General features: G+C 46.9%; 1 long non-coding RNA gene across 1 annotated transcript; it reads left to right on the top strand.

Moving 5' to 3' along the window:
- The first annotated feature begins 978 nt into the window (after nucleotides 1-978).
- Nucleotides 979-5,894, top strand: LOC146036600 (uncharacterized). The gene is made up of 3 exons (XR_014460877.1): nucleotides 979-1,023; nucleotides 5,635-5,734; nucleotides 5,816-5,894. It is a non-coding gene; the product is annotated as an uncharacterized LOC146036600 (long non-coding RNA).
- Nucleotides 5,895-6,103: the final 209 nt, after the last annotated feature.

The following is a 6,103-nucleotide window of genomic DNA, read 5'->3' as shown; positions in this document are numbered from 1 at the left end:
GAAGAAAATAGGCTGTATAGGCAAGCAGTAGATGGATTTATTGTGGTAATGCACAACAATATTGCCAAAGGTATGCAAGTGTGGATGGGGTATGGTGGGCTGCTGAGCAGCGGGGTGGTTATGGTGGCCTGCTGGGCAGCGGGATGGGGGTGAGTTCACAGTCCAGACGTGAGGGGAGAGAGAAATGTCACAGTCACAATGGGGGGTGGTGGTGCAGAGGGGCTGGCGTCCCGTCCCCTCCGCAGTGCACCTCTCACCTGTGTTCACCGCTGCAAAGTTCCTCTTATTATAGGACTGACTGCAGTTTCTTATACTGGGTCAGTTGGATCACTTGTCTCTTGGCCATCAGCAGTTGGAGCAGTAATTGTGTATTTCTCACCTTGCTCTGTTTTGTACTAATCTTTTTTTGCTTTATACTGTACAGTATGATATATTTGTCCTTCTGTTCTTCAGCATGTATAGTTACCATTTGTTGATGTTACCATACATGAATGTAATTTATTTTGGAACATTTTTATATACTTTATTCTGGTTAACTAAGGTGTGAGTGGGCTTAGTCGAAGGATACTTTGTTATGAATGTGAAAACAGCTTACTTTTCAGTATTATGGGATGCTTTTAAGGTCTCTTTGTGCGGGACCTTAATTAAATGGTAGTTTCAGCTCAAGAAATGATCGTATTAACTAGAGATGTGCACCTGACACTTTTTGTGTTTTGGGTCTGGTACTCTGGCCATGTTTTGGATCTGGATCTGTTTTGAAACACCACCATTCCCTGTTTTGGGTTTTGTGTTTTGGATCTAGATTTTTTGGGGAAAAAAAAACCATAAAACCTACAATCGCAGACTTATTATTATTATTATTTGTCTATACACAGACTTGGATGGATCTGAACATGCTCTATGGACTTCTGAGTAGTTGATAATCACTACTCTTGTAATATACTGTAATCCTTTTCTTACACTTGATTACCTTTTCTTTTTAGGTTCCGGATTTCTCCGTTGTGATGCTTCTCTTCGTTGCAGGTAAGTACAGACGGTGGTGTTTTTAATTTAAGATTTATTATGGTCATAGGCAAAGCAAGGTAGTATGGAAACAGCAATCACTTTTCAATCTTGACAGGCTATAACACAACACTCTACCATTTACTGTATAACATATTAAACTGTCCTTACTGGGTTATCTATCGTACTGACACGCTTCTAAAAGATTAATTAGATTACTGTAAACACATTAATTCTGTTTGACACTTTCAACACCTCTACCCTGTTTGCTGTAACAGGTTTAGAGTTATAACAAAACTTATACAAGTCATCCGAAAGATGAAACAGTTTCTATTTTGTAGCTATACCTTTTTCAACGTTCTATGTGACTTTTCCCTTAAGTCTATTAAATAGGAGCTTAGTGTCTTTTATTTCAGTTTATTTATAGTTTTTACAACTTCCTTTACTGGAATATACTGACGGTCCAATTAGCTACAGTGTTTCCTCTCTCGCTCCCTCTGCTTCTATCCGTAGCTATTGTGATCCGTTACCCAGAGTCCGCGGACCACTTATCTATCTGACCGTTACTATGTACTCTAGAAAGTGACGATTTCTGTAGCGTAGTTAGTCCTTTCTCCTGTCGCAATTGTTTTCCTGGACGACTGTGATGACAGTTTCCAGCTAATCCGTCGAGCGGATAAGAACCTCTGGATAGGAATATCGAGTTTGGATTCCTATTGTAAATAATTTCCTCTCTGGGGTCGGTTCTCACTAGATAAGTATCGCTCTTCTGGCGTCCCCTGGTTTCAGCCACCGGGTTTAGCCGTTTCCCCTAGCAACAGTGAATATCCGGGACTATGTTGCACTTATACCGTCAGTATCTTTTACGGGTGTCCCCTGGCCCTAACGGCCGGGTTTAACCACTTCCTGAACGGTGATCTGCACTATATATCCTAGTCTGTATTCGTCTCCCCACACATCAGGTTATCCTCAGGCTATGGCTTGGTCACTGTTAGGTGGAGGGTATGAAGCAGGCTGCTTAGATAGGTGGGTTATGTGCAAGTAACAGTGTGTCTGGGTTGCTGCATGTCACTATTATACGGAGCTTAGGGGCTCGGGCTATTTAGCTGGACAGACTCAGCTCTGCACTGAGTTACTTTTCCCTGCCTGTCACTATTCCCGCAGGGATTCACAGTCTGGCTCTGATCTGATGTGAGACTGGCTGCTGGGTGAAATCCTGCCCCTATGAGGTATTGGCCGGCCTTTCCAGGGTTGGGTTTGGTACTCACCACCCCCTGGCTGTCTTTGCTCCGCCTCCGGCTGTCGTTCTCTGCTGTGCCAGGCCGTCTCCTGCGTCTCGGGTGCCGCCCCCTTGGTGACAGGCCGTCTCTGGCGCCTCCCAGTAATGGTGCGGTACTACCCGTCGAGCGGGTGTCAGCCCGTCCGCTCAGGGCGAGAGGTGGAAGCCGCCGTCCTTCTCTGCTGCCCGGACAGAGTTACCGGACCCGTCGGAGCTGCCGGGTGAGTTTTTCCGCTGCTGTACGGCACTTCGTTCTGCTGCGCAGTTCCCCACTAGCCTCCGGCTGCCTCGCTCTTCCCTCCTCTCTCTCTCTCTACCGGCTTCAACCCCCTTAACGGCTGTAGTCTCCCCTTCTCCCCGCGGGCACCCTGCCCGTTCTTGTCCACGAGGGAGAAAACTTTATTGTTCAGATGGACGCTAGCGTGTCCTCCTAGTTCTTTTAAGACATGTCCCCTGAAACATCTCTGTGTTTGGTGACATTTTTACACTTGGTGAGGGTGTTACATGCCTCCCCGGCAGAATGATGCCAGTCCTCGGGCATCTGCACAGTCAATCCATACTCCTCCAAAGTCTTTTCACATACTTCTATATACATATATACATTTTTAGTAAGGGTCATACCCCGGTTCTTGTCTATAACATTACTATCGAGCATATACTCTAAACCCGATACCTCAGAGGTGGTATACCCCGGGTACTACGCTCTGACTTTCTAAGTACTACAGTAGCACCAGTGTCTTCAGTTTGACCCACCATAATGGGGGCGTCTAGTCTACTCTCCACCGTCTGTTCCTCTTGCGGCTGGTCGATCATTCTCTTGGTGGTATTTGATAAATTTGGCCCGCACATGAACAATAGCAAATCCATTGGACTACGAAAAGGTACATTCTCAACAGATTTTGGTGTGCCCACATCTGGCGGCTGTTTAGAGATGAAAACAGGGACTTCAGCCGGGCATAATTTCAACTGATCCCTCGGCACTGTAATGATGGGGCCGTCTTCCTCTCTTTGAATTTGATAGGCCTGCAAGTCGTTATCTGGCGTCTTTACGATGAGGTAAGGTTTCTCTTCCCACAGAACGTCGAGTTTACTGGCTCGGCGCATCTTTCTCCTCCAGACTCTATCACCGACCTTTAAAGGGACCGCTTTGGCGTTGAAATTGTAGTTCCGTTCCTGCCGAAGATGCACTGTTTCCATTCGCTTTTGTAGAATTTTCCGGGCAACCCCTATTCGTCGTTGGTGTTCATCCACCCACCCAGTACGAAAGTTTTGGGTTTCAGTCACTCCGGAATTCAATTCAATATCCTTGGGCAATTTTCCGTGCCGTCCAAACATCAAATAAAACGGGGTGAAGCCTGTAGAACAGTGCTCTGTATTGTTATATAAGTATACTAGCTCAGCCAAGGCGGCAGGCCAATGGGAGCGTTGGTCTGCGGAGAGGCTCCTCAACATGCTAATTATTGTCTGATTCGCTCGTTCGCACAATCCATTGCACTGCGGATGGTAGGCCGTGGTTCGTAATTTCTTGCAGGCATACAGCCGGCAAAGTTCATGAAATACTTGTGCTTCGAAAGCGGGTCCCTGATCCGTCAAAATCTGTTCGGGGTATCCATAAGGCCTAACTAAGCATCTCAATATGACCTCTGCTGTGGTCTTTGCAGTCATATCCTTAACTGGAACGGCTATGAGAAACTTGCTGTAATGGTCTACTATGGTTAATGCATATTGTACCCCGTTGGACGCCATTTCCAGTTTCACATGGTCCAGGACAACTAATTCCAGCGGTTGGTGACTCTTGATTGGGCAGAGGGGGTCCTTCTGATCTTGCTTGGGATGTTTCTTTAGATTGCAGGCCACACAATTCCGGCACCATTGTTCGACATCGGCTCGCATGTTGATCCAATAGTATCTCTTCCGTAGGACCGCCTCTGTCTTCTGGGAGCCGAAATGCCCAGATTGGTCGTGGTAGGCCTTCAGTAGGAGTCGAGACTCCTGCCGTGGGATGACTTTCTGTATAATGGACCGGTGGGTACCGGGGTCAAGGCTGACCCGTACTAACAAGCCATGATGCATTCGGAAGCGGTCCTGTTGCCTTATTAACTTGATTAGTTCTGGGTCGGCCCTATCCCTTTGAGGTTTGGTCAATCTGATTTTATTTTTCATTATGCTGATTAACTCTTGTAGTACTGAGCTCTCCTTCTGTATGGCTTCGCAATCAAAGTTTACGGACTCCACACCCAGGTCACCGGAGTTCAGGCCTTCATTGGCAGTTACTGGCCCTGAGGTTACAAGTAAGGAATCGCTTTTAGAGGGATACGAGTATGGGATTTCTACCTCTTCTTCCGGATCTCTTTCCAGCTCTGTAACATCTTGAGTTGGGAGTCGAGACAGTGCGTCAGCGTTACCATTCAACTTGCCACTTCTGTATTCAACGGTGTACCGGAAGTTGGCCAATCTGGACAGCCATCGTTGCTCTAATGCCCCCAGATGAGCAGTGTGTAAGTGGGCTAATGGATTATTATCTGTTACTATGACAAACGAGGTGGCTGACAGGTAATTTTTGAATTTTTCCGAGATAGCCCATACAAGGGCCAGAAGCTCCAATTTGAAAGTGCTATAATTCTCGGCGTTTCTTTCGGTTTTACGCAGACCTCTACTGGCGTAGGCTATAACCCGTTCCTTCCCTTCCTGCACTTGGGCTAATACGGCCCCAAGTCCCTGATGGCTCGCATCCGTATAGACACGGAAGGGTTTGGAATAATCCGGATAGGCTAGTAGTGGCGCCTTTATCAGGGATGACTTTAGTTGTTGGAACGAGTTTTGGTGTTCTTCAGCCCATACTACTGGGGATGTACTTCTTCTCTCTCGGCCCGTTTTGCCTCGCAACAGTTCATGAAGCGGGGCGGCAATTTTAGCAAAGTGTTCTATGAATCGCCTATAGTACCCTGCGAAGCCTAGAAAACTGCGGACTTCTTTCACTGTAGTGGGGATGGGCCAATCTTGCACTACCCCGATTTTATCAGGGTCTGGTTGCACTCCTTCTTCGCTAACTACATGTCCCAGATAGCGAACTTTTGGCTTTAACAAGTGACATTTTGAGGGTTTGAGCTTCAGTCCACTCTGAGCCAGACGGCCGAACACATAATCCAGATGTTTCAGGTGCTGTTCAAAACTTTTGGAAAAGATTATAATGTCGTCGAGGTATAGCAAGACTAGTTCAAAGTTGCAATGACCGAGGCAGTGCTCCATTACCCTTTGAAAGGTGGCAGGGGCATTGCACAAGCCGAAAGGCATGCGGTTGAACTCAAAGAGGCCCATTGGGGTTGTAAACGCTGTTTTTTCTTTATCCTCAGGGGCCATCGGAATCTGCCAATACCCACTGGTTAAATCAAGAGTTGAGAAGTATTTGGCGGTCTTGAGGGCAGTTAACGACTCCTCTATCCGGGGCAAGGGGTAAGCATCTTTATGGGTAATGGCATTTAATTTCCTGTAATCGATACAGAACCGAAGGCTTCCATCTTTTTTTTTTACCAGGACAATTGGGGCTGCCCAAGGACTACAACTTTCGTGGATTACACCGGTCTCTTCCATCTCGGCTAGCATCTTCCTTACAGGTTGGTATAGCGTTGGGGGCAAAGGGCGATGTCGTTCTTTGATGGGCGGGTGAGTACCTGTCGGGATGCGATGATGGATACCCTCCGCTGTCCCGAAGTCAGCAGGAGATTGACTAAAGGTGGCAGCATTCTTCTGTACAATGCGGAGGACTTCCTCTTTTTTTTCCGTCGGGGTATTGGTATCCCCAATCTGAATATCAGACCACCA

This window comes from Crinia signifera, chromosome 9 (assembly GCF_055691185.1).
Source record: "Crinia signifera chromosome 9, ASM5569118v1, whole genome shotgun sequence".
NCBI lineage: Eukaryota > Metazoa > Chordata > Amphibia > Anura > Myobatrachidae > Crinia > Crinia signifera.
This window is presented reverse-complemented; position numbering and strand designations above follow the sequence as displayed.